We start from the raw sequence: 19345 nt of genomic DNA, 5'->3' as shown, positions 1-19345 counted from the left end.
GGACAGGATTAACAACCACATGGATTGACAGGGTCTAATTAGAGACAGCCAACATGGTTTTGTTAAGGGGTGATCTTGCCTGACCAAGTGGATTCAATTTTTTTGAAGAGGTATTTAAGTGAATTGATGGAAGAGCAGCAGATGTAGATTAGGCGTACTGCATTAATGCCTTTTACAGGATCCCACTTGTCCAAAAGGTTAGGCCCCAAAAATCCAGGGCAAATTGCTAAATGGGATCCAAATTTGTCTTGACAGTATGAGACAGTGTGATATTCAATGGCTGCTTTTGTGATTGGATATCAATATCTTTTGGTATTCCTCAGGGTTCATTGCTGGAACCTTTGCTGTTTGTAATATGTATGAATTATTTGGACGTGGATGCAGGAGAATGATCAGTAAGTATACAGATGGTATTAACATTTACAGAGCTTTGGATATTGTGGAGAGTAGTCTTGGGCTACACTGTAATAACAATGTGTTGGTAAAACAGTTGAAAAATTGCAGATTGACCAGTCCAGATGCATTTTGGAGCTAGTAATGAGGATAGGACGCATACCATGAATGGAACAGAGACACCTTTGAGTATGAATCCAGAAATTATTACAGGGAAAAGATAACGTGGTTTGGAATAGGTAATCTAGATGGAATTGAGGCAGTTCTCCTTCAACCTGAGAATGGCCTCATCATGGCAGAAGAGGAGGCCGTGGACCTAGGTAGGTAGGACAATGGATTAGGTAGCCTCCAACCTGATAGCATGAACATCAATTCTCCAACTTCTGGAATTTTTTACCCTTCCCTCTTCCTCCTTCAATCCTCACTCTGTCCTCTGAGCTCTTCTCCCCACCTGCCTACCTCTTCCACTTGATCCCCCTCCTCCTTCCTCTGCTCTCAAGATCTACACTCCTCTCTTATTAGATTCCTCCTTCTCCTGCCCTTTAACTTTTTCCTCCAATCACCTACCAGCTTAGCCAGCTAGTGATGTAGTGGCATCAGCACCAGACTTTGAGGCGAATGGTCCAGAGTTCGAATCCAGCCAGCTAGTTGGACGCTCCCAGCTTACTTACCCTCTCCTCCACTACCCACCAGACTTCACCTTTCACCTTCTGGCTTGTTCTCCTTTGCCCCCCTACCCCACCTTAATCTGGCACCTTTCCCCTTCCTTTCCTGCCCCCTTGAGGGTCTCAGCCCGATATGTTGGCTTTTAATTCATTTCCTTAGATGTTGCCTGATTCGCTGCATTCCTCCAGCTTTCTGTGTGTGTTGTTTTGGATTCCCAGCATCTGCAGAATCTCTTGTGATCATGGTGTACTGTTATGAATTAATATTAGTAGTTCTTCCAGGAAGCAATCTTAAGAGTTTTGAATAGTGTGGAGTTCCTTAAAAACTGTTGGTGCTGCATTTAGCCGGGCAAATAGTATATCTTATCATGGCCCTTATCGATGGTGGAAAATCGAGATGGTCTGAAGGTGATTTGCTCACCTTAGGATGCACAGCATGTGACTTGCTCTAGTAGCCATGGTATTTTTCATAGTTATTCAACTGAACTTGACGTCACTTGTCATCTGCTACAAATCCAGTCTGGCAGTTATACCCATCAGGACTTGATCAATGATTAGTGTGGCAAACCAATGACTGCTGATCAGCGTTTAAGTTGACACGTAGAAATCTTTCTGTGCTCTTGCTACTATTACTGCCATTGCTCCCACATATTGTTCAACATGAAGGAGAACTGATTTATTGGCTGGAAGATAGATCAGCTATGGGGTATTGTTGCAGATGTATAAAACTCTGGTTAGACCACACTTCAGTTTTTGTATTTAATTCTGGTCACCTCGTTGTAAGAAGGATGAGTAAGCTTCAGAAGGGTTCAGAGAAGATTTGCCAGGAAGCAACCTGGATGGGACCGCATGTCTTATGAAGAAAGGTTGAGTGAGCTCGGGCTTTTCTGTTTGGAGTGATGGAGAAAGAGACGCAACTTGATAGGGGTATACTGTATAAGATCGAGAAGCATATATAGCAGGCAGCATTGGCCAATACCAGAGGGCACCTGTTTAAGGTGACTGGAGAGAAGTTTAGCACAAATGTCAGAGGCAGATTTATTTTTATAGAGTGGAGGATGCCTGGAGTGCACTGTCGGGGATGGTGGTAGAAGCTCCATACAATAGCAGCATTTAAGGGATTCTTGAATGTAAGAAACATGGATGGTTATGGGTTATGCAGAAAAGCTACACATGAGGGTGGGTTATATATAGGTCAGCACAGTATTATGGGCCAAAGGACTCGTACTGTGCTGTATTGTTGCATGTTCTATAGGAGATTTTGATCAAGATAAATTTTCCTTGCTTACATTTGACCTGTTACCATGAGACTCAATGGTGTCTGAAGTCAGTACCAAGACTGCTTCCTTGTGCCATATTGGAGCACCACAACAATGAGCTTTACAACCTTCATCCTCTTTAAGAGGAGACGCAAATTGCAGATAAAAGATATGTGAGCATGGAGAATGCAAAGCAGTGAAATTAGTTTCAAGACAACCCAGGCATGATGGGATAAATGATTGCCATCTTTTGTGCTTTGATTAAGTTTCCCTTGGTGTGATTAGTATTATAAATAAGCAATGAAGAGACCATTGGACTTCAAAAACAGCTATTTGTTTTTACTGGCGTGGGGGCAGGGAGGGGAATAAGACTATCTGAAAGCACAAGTGAAAATGTTTAAAGACATACTCTAATATGAAGTGTATTGAAACATGAAATTAAATATTGCTAAATTTAAGTTTCTAATCCGAATTTAAATCTGAATCTACAAATGCATGCTTTCCGAAAGTCATTTTATTTGAGATGTAGTGACGTCTACACCATTTTGTTAGCATACAAAATATATATGATGTTTTGTCATGTTCTGTAGGTTATTTGTGTGGGGGAGGGGTTGTTTTGGGCGGGGTTGATGTTCTTTTTCCATTTTGTCTGGCGGGGAGTGGAGTTTTGAAGGATGCCATTCTTTTTGTGCGGGGGTGTGGGCTTGATGTTTCTCTCTGAATGACCTTCATGTTGGGTGGAGCGGGGAGGCCGGCTGAGTTGGCTCGACTGGAAGCTGGCTGTGTTTTGCTTGATGCGTGAATGTGGTTTGGAACCTGTTGAGGGAAAGAGAGTGGGGAAGGAACGGAAATTGCTGGGAGGGGGTCGTGTGGGTCCGGTAATGGCGGACAAGATAAGAGGTGGGGTTGAGGGAAAGAAAGTGGAGAAGGAGAGGGATAGAGACTTGGGACCAGAGGTAGGCAGTTGGGGAGAGGTGGATTATTGTGAAGGGAGAAATAAAGGGAATGAGGAGGTAGTGAGGAAGATGAACAAGCTCAGAGAGGAGGTGTTGTCATAATTAGGTTTAATGAGAAGGCTCAGGGACATATGAAGAAAATTAACCTGTTTGTGCTAAAAACAACTCTGACAAATAAGGTAGGGGAAATAGTATTTGCAAAAGTCCTTAATGATGGCAACTTATTGGTAAGATGTGCGAATGAGGAACAACTTGAGAAAGCACTCAAGCTAAAAGAGATAGGAAAATGCAAGGTGGAATACACTGGGGGTGGGAGCACAAAACAGTGGTTGTAAAGGAGTGATGACGGGGATACCAATGAGTATAAATATGGAGGAGATAAAGAGGAATATCAAAGGAGGGAAAGTAATGAATGTTCAAAGACTGAAAACAACAAAGGAGGGAGTGAAAAAGGAAAGTGAATCAGTATTGATTGAATTTGAAGAAGAAAGAGTGCCAAGGAAGGTGTTCCTGGGTTTCATGAGTTACCCAGTAAGGGTGTATGTGCCAAAGCCACTGAGGTGCTATAATTGTCAAAGGTTTGGACACGTGGCTAAAAACTGTAAAAGGCAGAGGAGATGTGCTAGATGTGGGGGTGATTATGAATATGGAAAGTGCGGAACAGGAGTTCAACCAAAATGCTGCAATTGTGGAGGAGCTCATAATGTTGCATATAGTGGGTGTGAGGTTGTCAGACGGGAGACTAAAATTCAAGAAATAAGAGTGAAAAGAAAGATCACTTATGCAGAAGCTGTAAGAATGTCAAGAGAACAGAATAATGTTCCTAATGAACAGGGAGCAATAGGGATACGAGAGATGCAACGAAGAACAAATGACAGGATTTATGTAGGCAAAAAGGCTCTAGTAACATTCATTGCAGGAGTGATTAATAGTACGGCTGAGGTAAAGTCAAAAAGTGACAAAATTCAGCTGGTGGTAAAAGCAGCAGTAAACCATTTAGGGTTAGTAGGACTGACATGGGAGGAAGTGAAGGAGAACCTCAGTAATCAGTCAAGCCAGGAAGTGTCATGTGTTGGTTAATACTAATTATGGTGATTCTTTTACAATGGAATGCAAGGAGCTTACTGGCCAATAGCCAGGAATTCAAGCACTTTATTAAAGAAATGGTTGTAAAACCGGATGTAGTGTGTATTCAGGAAACTTGGTTAAAACCAACTTTAGACTTTGTGGTATATGGGTATACAATGATAAGGAAAGATAGAAATCTGGGGGGAGGAGGGGGTTGTGCTATGTTAATCAAGCAAGGTATACCATATAGGGTACTGGAGAAAGGAGATGATCAGGAATACATAGTGGTGGAAGTGTGGGAGAGAGGGGAGGGAATGGTTATAATTAACTACTACAATCCATGTAAAAGGTTGGATTTGGACAGCCTATTAAAGATACAAGGACAAAACAGACATAAAGTAGTGTGGTGTGCAGATTTCAATGCTCATAGCACAATACGGGGGGATCAGATTACAGATCCAAATGGAAAGGTAATTGAAGATTTGATGGAAGAAAGGGATTTGGTGTGTATGAATGATGGTAGCAGCACAAGGATGGATATAACAACAGGAACTGAGTCAGTGTTAGATATTATGTTAATGTCTAATACCTTGGCTGGCATTAGTAAGTGGGGAGTTTGGACTGCTTCAACAGTAGGCAGTGATCACTACCCAGTTTTGTGTTCAGTGGGTGAAAGAGTTGAAGTAAGACCAGGTGGCGGAACCCCAAAGTGGGTGTTTGAAAAAGCTGATTGGGGTAAGTTCCAGAAGTTTAGTGAAGAAGAGTTGACAACGATTGATATTTCTGGAAATGTAGATGAATTAAACAGTCAGGTGACTTCAGCAATTATCATGGCAGCAGAAGTATCTATACCTAGGAGTAAAAATAGGATGAATAGAAAACTGGTACCATGGTGGACAGAGGAATGTTGTCAGGCTGTAAAAAACAGAAATAGAGCATTCAGGCTAGTTAAAAGAACCCATAATATGCAGCATTTGGTTCAATATAAGAAAGCACAGGCAGTGGTGAGAAGAACTATACGTCAAGCTAAAAGGGCAAGTTGGAGGAGTTTTTGCGACAAGGTAGGAAGAACAACACCTGTGGGAGAGAGATAGGGAATGATTAAGAGGATGGGAGGAGATAGAAGGGAATGGGAATACCCAGTAATGATATCTGAGGAGGAAACTGCAGTCTCCAGTAGGGATAAGGCTGAGGTCATGGCCAAGTCACTTGTACTGATACACAGTTCAGAAAATTTGTCTGAAGAAGGGAAAGAATAATGAGCCAACATCCAGGTGTGTTAAGCAGGAAGGAAGGAACAGATGATATAATTGATGATCCATTTACATTAGCAGAAATGGTGAGAGCAATAAAGAGATCGAGACCAACCTCCCCAGGGAAAGATCTGATCTGCTCTGTGATGCTAAAAAAATCTAGGAGAAGGAGCGCTCTTGAGGTTGCTGCATTTTTATAACAGAGTGTGGGAGGAGGGAAGATTACCAAGTGCACGGAAAGAAGCAGTAGTAATTCCAATAAGGAAGCCTGGTAAGGATCTGTCAAACCCCACTAGCTACAGACCAATTGCATTAACATCAAGTATATGTAAGATAATGGAAAGGATGATAACAGAAAGGTTATCATATGAGCTTGAGAAAAGGGGAATGCTGGCAAGCTATCAGAGTGGTCTTAGAAAGGGAAGGAATTCCATGGACTCAGTGATAATGTTAGAGACTGAAATAAGGAAGGCCCAGGCAAATAAAGAGTCAGTAGTGGCAGTGTTCTTTGACATTGAAAAAGCCTATGATATGATGTGGAAGGAAGGATTATTAATTAAACTGCACAAGATGGGGGTTGGTGGGAGAGTTTTTAATTGGATTAAAGATTTTTTGTTTGGTAGAAAAATTCAAGTTCGGATTGGATCAGAATTATCAAAACAGTACATAGTGGAAAATGGCACACCTCAAGGTAGTGTGATTAGCCCGTTACTTTTCATCATTATGATCAATGATGTCTTCACAAAGGTACCAGTGGATATAGGTAGGTCACTGTTTGCAGATGATGGGGCCTTGTGGAAAAGAGGCAGGAACATGGACCATATAATCAGGAAACTACAAGAAGCAATTGATGAAGTGGTGGAGTGGGGTTATGATTGGGGATGTAGATTTTCAGTAGACAAAACTCACTGTATTTTTTACCAGGAAAAGGGTTGAGGTAGGGAAGAAGTTAAGGATGTATGGGGTTGAATTAGAAAGGGTTGCATCATTTAAATTTCTGGGAGTTATATTTGATTCACGATTAACATGGGCAGACCATATCAGGAAAGTTGAGGAGAAATGTCAAAAAGTAATAAATGTGATGAGATGTTTGACTGGTAGGGAATGGGGAGCAAGTTGTTCAGCTTTGAAGAGAATGTATGTGGCTTTAGTAAGATCTGTATTGGATTATGGAAATATAGTATATGGATCAGCAGCTAGGTCTCTTATAAGGAAACTGGATGTGATTCAGGCTCAGGCCTTGAGAGTGTGCAGTGGGGCTTTTAAAACGTCACCAGTGTCAGCCCTACAAGTAGAAATGGGAATAATGCCTTTGGAACTAAGAAGGATGCAACTGATGGCAAACTACTGGGCTAACTTGCAGGGGCACAATGATTCTCCCCCTACTAAAGGAGTGTTGCAGGAGTGCTGGGAAAATGGGAGGTTTCAGAGGGATTCCTTTAGTCGGGTATGGAATAATATGGCGAAAGAATGTGGAGTATTTGATCTGAGGATAAGTCCTTCAGTAGTTTATCCGGTTGTAGCTCCATGGAAGCTTGTATGGCCTGACATAGACTGGCATTTGTTAGAGGTAAAAAGGAAAGAAAGATATAAAACAGATTTGGTAAATGCATTTAACTGTCATGTGATGGAAAAGTATAGTGATTATACTCACATTTATACGGATGGTGCGAAGGAACCTGAAACAGGAGTGACAGGGTTTGGGGTGGTAATACCAGCAAAAGAAATTGGAATCAGCAGAAGAACATCTAATAAGTTAGGGGTGTTTACAGTGGAGATGCTGGCAGTGTTGGTTGCGTTGCAATGGGTGCAGAAAGCCAGACAAGCCAAAGCATTGATATGTTCAGATTCATCCTCAGTTCTAGCAAGTTTAAGGTCTTTTCACACAAACAGTCGGCAAGATGTACTTTATGAAGTCCTTCAGTTAGTTACAAGAATTGCAAATCAGGGAGGTCAGGTAAAATTTCTATGGGTTCCAGCACATGTAGGGGTGAGGGGGAATGAGAGGGTGGATGAGTTGGCAAAGAGGGCGTTAAAGAAAGAAAATGTGGAAATGCACATTAGTATCAGTAAAGCAGGGGTTAAGTGTGTAATCTGGGAAAAAGTCAACTGAATGTGGCAAGAAAGATGGGACAGGGAGGGGAAAGGGAGGCATTTATATCAAATACAGAAGAGTGTTGCAGTTACTAGGGTAGGTAATGGAAACAGAAGAGAGGAAATTGTGTGGACTAGGTTAAGGCTGGGGCATTGTGCATTAAACAAAACATTGAAAATGATAGGGAAACACCAGACAGGATTGTGTGAGGAATGTCAGGAAGAGGAGTCAGTAGAACATGTAGTTTTGTGTTGCAGGAAGTATGGGATACAGAGAGAGATGATGAGAAATAAATTAAGGGAGTTGGGGATGCAGGAATTCACATTAAAAGGGTTGCTGGGCATGGGTGAGAGAGCACAAGTCCGGGTATTTTTAGCGTTTTTAAGGGGTACAGGGGTTTTTTGTAGAATATGACGAATAAACAGGAATAGGATACTAGGATGGTCAAAGATAGGAGGGTGAACTGTAGGTTTGTGTGTGTGTATATATGTGTATAGGTATGTATGTGTGTGTGTATATATATGTGTGTATATATGTGTGTGTGTGTATATATATGTGTGTGTGTGTGTGTGTGTAATTGGGTGAAGGGGTTTAGAATGTATGTCTAGTGCACATTCTGGAGCAGAGGGTGGCGGTAATGCACCATTAAGCTGGATGCCAACCGCCATAAAACAAGATACAGACAGAGACAGACTTTCATGTTCTTGGTTTCATGACTGTGGAGAAGACAAATTTCAGAATTGTATATGGATACATGCTTTGGTAATAAATGAAAGTAATTGATGTAAATTTCAACAGGATGTTTCCACAATGGTGAACAAACACTTCTCGGATTTGAAAAACTGTTTAGTGATAGTCTGATAATATTACAATGCAAGAACCTATAGAGTAGATACTGGATTCAGCATAGCACATCATGTTGTCTGAAACCAGTTTTCGAATGTTGTATCACTTTTAGATGTGGTTTAGCAGCTGAGAAATGACGCGCAGATTGTTGTATGATGTTGCAGAGACAGGAATTTGGATTTCTGTGTTATACTGAGTGTTGGCAAATGAATGTTTCATACGAAGGAGATGTGGCTGCACAGACCATTCACTGGACACACAGCCAGGTGACCAGGTACGGTTCAGTTAACATTATATAGTAAGCCACTGAGTTCTAAGTTGGAGATAGAGCAGATAATGCTGAAGAAGTTCAAGGTGAACTTATCAAAATATACATTCAATATGTCATTTTCTTATGGGCATACTCAATAAATTCATAACAGAGTAATAACCATAATATGTGCAAAAAGAAGACAAAGCTTGCAAATGGAATTAAAAAGAAACAAGTAACAGCACTAAATACTGCTAAAGAAACAGCAAGATTGCGGCCCAATGCATGACAAGGGCAGAGAGGAGAAACAAAATACCAATAAATAAATAATACTGAGAACATGCTGTAGGGTCTTTGGGTTGTGTTCAGTGATTAGTTCAAGTTTAATTGTCATTCAACCATGCATACAACCAAATGAAACAACGTTACTCTGGGGCCAAGGTTGGCAGCACAATATCAAGCCACACAAGACACATATAGCACATGCAAGGTATCAGTAAAATAGTCACACAATAAAATATAATACAGTACCCTCAGGCCATGCATGTCGCAGCAGTCTGCAGTAGAACACAATACAGCTTGTCTTCTGACCAAACACTTGGGGGCAGCACAGATTTCACCTTAGACACTGTGCCACAGCGCCTCCACTTCCCTCCTGGTCAACTACAAACAGGTAACACTGCAGCTTGAGGCCTAGCCCTCACTAGAATGGAGGCTGCCCAGCTCCTCCTCTGTCTGCCCCTGCCGTCCACCAATAAATCAGTGAATCAGACTTGCAGTATTCCATGTTCACAATGTTCAGTGTTGTGGTGAATGAAGTTGGCCTTGCACGTTCAGGAGCTTAATGGATGAAGGGAAATAACTGTTTCTGAACCTGTTGGTTTGGGACCTAATGCTCCTATTTCTCCTTCCAGATGGTAGAAGGCAAGCATGACCTGGGGAACCACCAATTATATTTTCCTGTTCTCAATCACTGGTGTTTCCATAGCAGATGGTGATATAACCAGTCAGATACTCTCCACTGCACATCTATATTTAGAAGTTTGCAATGTTTTAGATAGCATGCTGGATTTGCGCCAACTTCTAAAAAGTAGAAGTGCTTTCTTTGAAATGGCACTTACATGCTGGTCCCAGGACAGATCCTCTGATATGATAACACCTAGGAAATCAAAGTTATTTAGATGGGGAGAGAATACAAAATGCAGAGATGCAAAGGGACTTTGGGAGTCCTTGTGCAAGATACACTAAAGGTGAACCTCCAGGTTGAGTCGGTTGTGAAGAAGACAAATGCAATGTTGGCATTCATTTCTAGAGGTATAGAATATAAGAGCAGGGATGTGATGTTGAGGCTCTATAAGGCACTCGTGAGACCACACTTGGAGTATTGTGGGCAGTTTTGGGCTCCTTATTTTAGAAAGGATATACTGACATTGGAGGGGGTCAGAGAAGATTCACAAAAATGATTCCAGGAATGAAAGGGTTACTGTATGAGGAACATCTGGCAGCTCTTGGGCTGTATTCCCTGGAGTTCAGGAGAATGAAGGGGGGATCTCATAGAAACATTCCGAATGATAAAAGGCCTGAACAGTTTAGATATGGCCAAGTTATTCCCCATGGTAGGGGAGTCCAGAACAAGAGGGTGCGACTTCAGGATTGAAGGACGTCCGTTTAGAACCGAGATGCGGAGAAATTACTTTATTCAAAGGGTGGTAAATCTGTGGAATTTGTTGCCACAAGCGGCTGTGGAAGCCAGGTCATTGGGTATATTTAAGGCAAAGATAGATAGGTTCTTGATTAGCCAGAGCATCAAAGGGTATGGAGAGAAGGCAGGGGAGTGAGGATGACTGGAAGAATTGGATCAGCCCATGATTGAATGGTGGAGCAGACTCAATGGGCCGAATGGCCTATTTCTGCTCCTATATCTTAGGGCCTTATGGACCCTCTCCACCACTGACCCCTTAATTAGCACTGGCTCATGGAGTCCAGATTTCTTCCTCCTGTGGTCAATAATCGGCAAGGAGATATCGAGGTCAAAATCTTGGAGATTATTGATAGATTTGAGGAGTTGATAGTTTTGAATGCTGAGTTCTAGGCAATGAAGAACATCCTGATGTATTCACCTTCACTGTCCAGATGTTCCAGAGCTGAGCGGAGAGCCGATGAAATGTCGTCCGCTGTTGACCTGTTGTGCTGGGTAAGCAACTGTAATTTGTGGGAAAGCAACTTGTGAGATGAATGGAAGCAAAGGAAAAACTTTTTTTTTTGAGTTGATACTGGCTAATAAAAAGGAAATAAAGAAGAATATGTTGTTGTATTTGATTGGTCACCAAAGTAGAGGGCTCTAGTGAATAATTGGGCCCATCAATGAGATGATGGAAAAAGATCTTGTAAGTTGTGACTTGCAATAGATGAACAGATTCAAGTTGTTTACATTTTGTATGAAACTTATGAGAGCATAATGTAATCTGGTTCGAGGCATGCCATTGAATCTGTGCAAAGAGAAATTTGAGCAAGAATAGGCCAGGTAGAGGAAGCCAAGTTCCAAAGCACTTTATATTTTTAAAAAAATGGTATTAGAAGGAAGAGGGTAAGGATTCAGGTAGATGGTGGGAAAACACACAAGAAAACAGTTGAAACTAAAGCAAGTTTACTAATTGGGTAAAAACATGTTGCTGCAATGAAAAAAAAGGAAAGAAACCAAGGCAGTGTTTTCTCCATATCTAGACTTTAAGACGAGCTGAGCACTTGCATGAGGGATAGCTTTTCAGTGATGTAAGAATATTGGTACCAAAATTATGGTGATAAATGGTATTGTTTTCACACATCTGGAAGCGAACAGCTCTTCAAGGAGACCTCATCAACTATATACTGGCCAGGAATTAATTTGGAAGGGGAAGACCTCTTTCTTAAAAATGTGTTTGTGGAGTGATCTGTGGAGGCAGAATAACAGAATGAGCCAGACTCAACCATGCTGAATTAGAAAAATCTAGTGTATAGATGGTATTGTATTTCATCTGGATTAAGGCCAAAAATGACCTGGTGCCAAGGGATTATTTTGCCAAGTTCCAGGAAATAGACTGTCTTGATACATTCCCATATTCAGCTGGCAGACAGACATTGCTATTCAGCAACAGACAGAAGACCCAGTTTGCCAGGTTTTGTATTCCAGACAAGGCTGTAACCAAGAATGCCTTGCATTTGCTTTAAATGAGTTTGCAAAGTTTTTGGCTGCATTCACTTGCACAGTATTGTCATATGATTATCTAGAGTTAAATGAGAAAGTGTAGAATGCTGTAAAAACAGAGAAACTTCTTCAAATAGAGTTGGGAAGTAAAAGCCCACAAAGTGTGTGCCTCAGTTTCTTGTCCTGTTAATATGCCAGCGCAGGGGTTCACTTCTAGCCTAGTTAAACAATTTACAAATCGCTAAACCAGAGCTGTGAAATTGGTGGAGCCTGAAATTGTAACTGAAATAAGCTGATGGAGAAGAGGAAAGGAAATTCAAGGTTCCTACTAAAGCAGGTGGGTTAAGGAGATGTCTTAAATTGGATAAGCTAGTAAGAATTCAACACGGCATCTGGAATAAAGGTGGGAAAGCTGCAGTGCACAAAGCTTTCACAACCCAGTTACTGAGGAAGGTTAAATATCACTGGAATTCAGTCGAATGTAGAAGAGTTTTGAAAAATGAGAATACCTTGGCTCAACTGGACTAATGGAAAACAAACAGATCCTAAATTATTCATCAAACAGACCATACTGTGGATTTTTTCTGCTGAAGTAGATTTACTTTTGCACTGGAAACTTTTGTGGAAATGTTATTCAGGTGATTCAGTTTCTGTCAACTAGTTTAAATTGTATGAGTGTACATTTATTTGGATTTATTGGAGTACCAAGAGTATGATTTAAAAAACTAAAATGTTGAAATTGGAATATTCAAATGTGAGGAATGCTGCAGGAAGGGTAGCGCCATCTCGTATTACAATAGTTGTGGGCATCACCCAGTTGGTAGAATTTTGCCAAGTTGGAGGATGACTACTGTGTAGACTTGAGGAGTTTGAAGGTAAAATGACATGACTCAGCAAGAATCCAGAGAGTATGATGAGCACTACCTTTTCCAAAAAAAAGTGAGAGTAGCTACTGAGGGAATTAGAAGAGTTACTACATTTCTAGTCTTGATGAATGGTCTTAGCCTGAAATGTCGACTGTTTATTCTCCACCATAGATACTGCCTGACTTGCTGAGTTCCTCCAACGTTCTATGTGTGCTCCAGCATCTGCAGAATCCCTTGTGTTTATTGTTAGACTTCCAATGGATGCATTCAATGCTCTACTGCATGCTGGCTGACTGTTAGGTCTGACTTGAGTCAGAGGTACTCAAGCAGTTGTATCTAATCAGCACCTGAGGCAGGAATCCAAATGCAATGAATGAACTGATAGGGACTGCTAAAACTAGATTTGCTTTTTATCACGGTCAGGAAAATGAAACATAGCTATCTCCCAGTGACTTTTGCATGATTGTGGTGATCAGATATAATTCAATAGAAGACTGCATTTTGGCTGGACTTCAGCATTTTAAAAAATTGTGCTAGTGGGGGCTATGTATGTTTAAGCCCTTTTGCTTATGGCTAGACCAGGCACCATCCAGAAGTCAAGCAATGTATTTTCCTCTATTTCTCCAGGCAGGTTTACAATATTCCATCACTAAAACTAGAGGCATCTAGTTTATATTATGCAGAATTATGCTAATGGAACTACAACTATCTCACAGCTCCAGTGATCTGGATTAAATTCTGATCTTTAGTCCTTTGTAAACAACAGGAATTCTGCAGATGCTGGAAATTCAAGCAACACACATCAAAGTTGCTGGTGAACGCAGCAGGCCAAGCAGCATCTATAGGAAGAGGCGCAGTCGACGTTTCAGGCCGAGACCCTTCGTCAGGACTAACTGAAGGAAGAGTGAGTAAGGGATTTGAAAGCTGGAGGGGGAGGGGGAGATGCACCCCCCCCCGTCTTTCTTCCCGGACCTCCTGTCCCATGATCCTCTCGTATCCCCTTTTGCCTATCACCTGTCCAGCTCTCGGCTCTATCCCTCCCCCTCCTGTCTTCTCCTATCATTTTGCATCTCCCCTTCCCCCTCCAGCTTTCAAATCCCTTACTCACTCTTCCTTCAGTTAGTCCTGACGAAGGGTCTCGGCCTGAAACGTCGACTGCGCCTCTTCCTATAGATGCTGCTTGGCCTGCTGCGTTCACCAGCAACTTTGATGTGTGTTGCTTTAGTCCTTTGTGTTGAGTTTGCACATTTTGCCTGTGATCATATGGCTTTCCCTTGCATCATCTACTTTGCTACTGCTTTCCAGTGATGTGAGTTGCTAGGTTAATTGGCTACTATAAATTGCTTGTGATGTTAGTTAGCTGGTCAAGGCATCAGTTGTTGGGGGAAGGGAGTTGTGGCGGGGGAAGAGTGAGGGCTGCTAATGAGAATGAAAAGAGAATTGATTATAGGAAATAACAGGTGAATGAGATTGCTTCAAGGACCAGCAATGGCACATCAAGAAGCTCTCATTTTAAGTTATGGGCTCCTAGACGCTATTATCACGAAGACTTGACTCTGCAGATGGATGGCAATTTTATTTTAAATGGTTATGATTTTTGGACCATGAAGTCATTGCTATGCTCAGCTGTCTGCGTTCAAAATGGCACTTTCAGCACAAGTGATTTCAAAAGGTCTTTTTACTTGGTTTACTGATACATAAGTTAAGGTTTTGTTTTGTAAGGTAAGCTAAATTGCCATATTGAAATGTTTCAAGTTACTCTGAAAAGTTGTACCGAAATTCCCGCAGAATATTAATTTAGCTGTGACAAATAATGCCATGCACGGTGCTTTCATGAAAGTGGTAAGCATTTGATCTAATTAGAAATTGCTTTTGGTTAGAAAAGGTATGAGAATCAACAAAGTAATATAATTGAATAATAGCTGTGGTTTTCCTGCGTTCTTACTTTAGAATGCTTTACACTGCCTCATTTAGGGAATTGCTCTGAGATACAATGGCAGCAAACTTTGGAAATGCTTTGTGTAAAGCAAGATCCCATAAAATAATCTGAATGATTGGTTCATGTGGACAGTGCTGATGGAGGGCAGAATGTTGAGATAATTTGGGATAACTCTATCTTTTAGATAGGCTTCTCAGATAAAACCTAAAGGCATTAATTCCAGGCGTAGGAAAATCGTGCCTTTCCATATATGAGCTTAAAAATGAAGTATTAGGGTTATATTGCATGCCTGGATAAATGTGATACAGTTTTCCCCCACCATCTGAAGGTAGAGCATTCCTGTGAAACGGTTCGTAAGCCGAAATGTCATAAAGCGAAGAAGCAATTACCATTTATTTATATGCGAAAATTTTGTGAGCGTTCGCAGACCCAAAAATAACCTACAAATAACCATGCCAAATAACACATAAAACCTAAAATAACAGTAACATATACTAAAAGCAGGAATGATACGATAAATACACAGCCTATATAAAGTAGAAATACTTCTCTACAACGATTGCCTGCACAGATCTCCGTAGCGAAAATCTCATGCAAGCGCTCTCGGCAGAAAATCTCACGCAAGCACTGTTGGCATAAACATGCTCTCCAGTAACCTTTAAACTATGAAGCTGCCAAATCTACCAAAATCTACAAGTAAAAATACACAGCCTATATAAAGTAGAAATAATGTATGTACAGTGTGGTATCACTTACCGGAATTGGGAAGACATTGAGCACACTGATGATGGTGTGTTAGACTGAGTCGTCGCGGGTTGGAGTGGTGCAGGGGCCCCCACCCTCCAGGTCGCTGACTGATACATTGCTGCGAAGCACGCAGGGGTAGCCGGGAGGCACACAGCACATCTTTAAGAAAACAGCCGAAATAAACATGCTAATTAATTAGGTGCTGCCTGGCACGTAATTAATTAGCATGTTTATTTCGGCTTTTTTCTTAAAGATGTGCTGTGTGCCTCCCGGCTATTGCTGCATTCTCCGCGAATCAGTACAGTATCTGTCCAGGGCCTGGGGTTGGGGTGGTGGGACACGGGGGTGTCATCTCATCGTCGATCAGGGCAGGCAGCTCATCTTCTCCTATGACTGCCTGCCTCGATGTCGAAGGTCGAGGTTCGTCGTCTGCTGTGGCTGATGTGGAAGGCTTGCTTGACTGCTGAGCCTCGCGCATTTTTCTATCATACACTTGTTTGTAAGCATTCAAACCATCCTGCAAATATCCCCAAAACCTATGTACCCTTTCAAAATTAAAGTCGTACTTTATCATTGCAGCGAAAACTCATGCAGTTGTTTCACGTTCAGTTCGCTACTGCTTGCGGTTTCGATTGTTACACTTTCCTCTTCCAATTGCATCAGCTCTTCATCTATCAGTTCTTGGTCATGGGATGCCAAAACCTCTTCAACATTATCTTCGTCAGCTTCCACAAGCCAAACTCACTTCGTTCACCATGATCGAAGCGCTTAATTACGTCTAGTTTTATGCTAAGTGTAACACCCTTACGAGCTCTTTCAGGCTTTTCCGACACCTTAGAACTCATCTTGCTAACGGCTGCTCAATTCAACATGTTTAAGCAATGCCGTTCCGAATCCGGGGGAAAGCGGCTGCTTGGGGTGCGTGCTGCCTTTCTTCGTAACAGTGAAAACACCTTCTGAAAGCGAAAACAGGGTACTAATGTAGGTCTTTCGTAACAGTGAGGTTTCGTAAAGCGAGCGTTCGAAAAGCGGGGGCACCTGTATATGCAGAATGAGGAATAAGATTTTTGTGCATTTTGAAAGTCAAGGGTTGATTAGGAAGAGTCAGCCTGGCTTAGTGCATGGGCAGTGATGTCTTATGAATGTTGTTGAGTGTTTTGAAGATGTGACTAAGAAAGTTGATGATGGTTTATATGGACACAAACACAGATGCTGGAAATCCAAAGCAACACACACAAACCGCTGGAGGAACTCAGCAACTTGGACTGTTTACTCTTCTCATTTGATGCCGCTTAGCCTGCTGAGTTGCTCCAGCATTTTCTGTGTGTTGCTATGGTTTATAAGGAAAGCCTTTGATAAGGTTCTATTCCCTTTTCTATTTATAATTAGTAATTTACATTTTTACTATTTACTATCGATTTGTAATCCAGGGTGCGCAAAGCGCAGAATCAAATATTGCTGTGATGATTGTACACCCTAGTATCAATTGTTGGTGGCGACAATAAAGCAAAGTAAGGGTTCAATGTAGGAGGCTGCCCTGGAAGGTTAGATCACATCAAATCGAGAGAGAGCTGGATAGTGGATACATAGTAACACACACAAAATGCTGAAGGAACTCAGCAGGCCAGGCAGCTGATTAGAGTTGCTGCCATCGGAGAGGTTGCTGGTTCGAGTCTCTACCATTGGAGGAGCTGCTGGGTTCTGATTCTCTTGGAGATGTTATCGAAATTCTGAGATTTATGTGTTGGACTGCAGTTCAGACTTTCTGTAGTTCATATTGGCCTCTTTCAGTTCTGTTTTTTGTTTCGTTTTCTTACCCATTCTTTATTGTTGAGGATTGGCGGGCTGGGGTTTGGTGATCTGTTAAGTTTTGGGCGAGGGAGGGGTTGGGGGTGCTTGAGATTTGCGGGTTTTTGTTTCTTTTTCTTTTCATGTGTATGGGGTTGTCTGTATTCTCTGTCTACCCAGAGTAGAGACAAATATCAAAGTTGCATTCTGCATACTTACTTTGATAAGAAAATGAACCTTTGAAACTTTAAAATAGGAGAATAGATGTTGTGTTGAAGTTGTATAAAGATGTTGGATAGGCTGACTTGGGGTACTGTGTGCAGTTTTGGTCACCTACCTACAGGAAAGATGTAAATAAGGTTGAAAGAATACAGGGAAAATTTCAAAGGATGTTGTCAGGATTAGGAGGCCCTGAGTTTTGAGGAAAGATTGAATAGATTAGGACTTTAGTCCTTGCAATGTGGACGATTGAGGGGAGATTTTACAGAGGAATACAAAATTATGAGTGTTATAGGTAGGGTAAATGCAAGTAGGCTTTTTCCACTGAGGTTGGATGGGACTACAACTGGAGGTCATGGGTTCAGGGTGAAGGTGAAAAGTTGAAGGAAAATATGAGAGATAACTTCACTCAGAGGGTTGTGAGAGTGTGGAACGAGCTGCCTGTGCAAGTGGTGCATGCAAGCTCGATTTCAACATTTAAGAGAAGTTTGGGTAGCTATGTGGATAGTAGGAGTATGGAGGGCTGTAGTCCTGCTGTAGGTCGAAGGGAGTAGGCAGTTTAAATGGTTCATCATGGACTAGATGGGCTTGTTTCTGTGCTGTACTTTTCTATGACTCTACAGTTGGCAATGAAGAAGGTTATCAAAAGTTACAGGGCGATCAAAATCAGCTGAGTAAGTGGGCCAAGGCACTGCAAATGGAGTTCCAATTAGAAAAGCATGAGGTGTTGCCTTTTGGAAAGTCAAGTCCAGGTAGGGCTTTCTGAGTGAATGGCAGAGCCCTGAAGAGTGTTGTAGAACATTGGGATTACTTACACTCTTGGTTGAGTGAGAGACAAGAACGTTACCATGGTAGCATAGTGGTTAGCGTAACACTATTTCAGCTTGTGGTGTTGGAGTTCCGAGTTCAATTCCAGAGACCTGTCAGAAAGTTTGTATGTTCTTCCCGTGTACATGGGTATCCTCCAAGTGCTCCGATTTCCTCCCACAGGCCAGAGATGTACTGGTTCGTAGGTTACATTGGTCATTGTAAATTGTCCTGTGATTCGACTAGGATTAAACTGTTGGGTTGCCGGGTGACACTGCTCGGTGGGCCAGAAAGGCCTGTTCCACAATGTATTTCTAAATAAATGGCAGTTCAATGTCCCTGTGTTTCATTGTTTTAGACGTGAAAAACAGGGGATAAAAGAAGTCAGTGTAAAGCGGGTAGTTGATAGTTGGTGTTGGCCCAAGGGACTATTTCAGTGCCATCTCTCTCTCTATAGCTGTGTATCCAGAAGGTCACATTTTGTTTGAACAGTAAAGATCTTCTGAAATTCATCTCCCAGTGTTGCAGGATCTTGGCAGTGGCAAGTTGAGGGTTGAGCAAAGATGGTGAAGAATGTAAGACGTGAGAGTATAGGAATGCTGGATGAAAACCATTTCCATTTAAGCAGTAGCTTTTCCATCAAGTTTTTCAGTGTGGGCACATAGTTTCTGTGTGGTTATAGTAAACTATTGTTTTGAGGTGGAGAATAGATTTTGTTTTGGAAGAATCAGCAGAAAGGAGAGCCAACAGCTATTTAAGTTGTTTTTGGTTGACTGAGTTGTTGCGCACTTAGCCCATAAAAGGAGGCTAGGGTAAAACAAGTGGCCATTGTAAGAGTGGGAGTTAAGGCTTTGGTGAGGAGGCACTTGTGAGTAGCAGGTAAGGTTTTTATTTTCCTGTTTGTAATCTTTGACTTGGTGTATACAAAATGGTAGTGGGCCATGGAATGCTGCTCCTCCAAGATGTGCAAAGTGAGGGAACCGCGTGGTCCCCCTGATGAATACATCTTC

The 19345-nt window shown here is 41.7% G+C and overlaps 1 protein-coding gene across 10 annotated transcripts in view; it reads left to right on the top strand.

Annotated features, from left to right (window-relative positions):
• Positions 1–19345, top strand: part of LOC134348516 (PTB domain-containing engulfment adapter protein 1-like) — a 436378-nt gene that overhangs the window by 86248 nt on the left and 330785 nt on the right. Inside the window, exon 1 of one of the 10 annotated variants that reach the window (XM_063052014.1) lies at positions 19196–19214. The exons of the other annotated variants lie outside the window; for them this stretch is intronic. The gene's annotated coding sequence lies outside the window, so the exon portion shown is untranslated. Of the gene's footprint in view, positions 1–19195; positions 19215–19345 lie in introns of those variants that run through there. 10 annotated transcript variants of the gene reach the window in all.

This window comes from Mobula hypostoma, chromosome 6 (assembly GCF_963921235.1).
Source record: "Mobula hypostoma chromosome 6, sMobHyp1.1, whole genome shotgun sequence".
In the NCBI taxonomy this organism is placed as follows: Eukaryota; Metazoa; Chordata; class Chondrichthyes; order Myliobatiformes; family Myliobatidae; genus Mobula; species Mobula hypostoma.
Note: the sequence above shows the minus strand (reverse complement) of the source record. Positions and strands in the feature narration are given on the sequence as shown.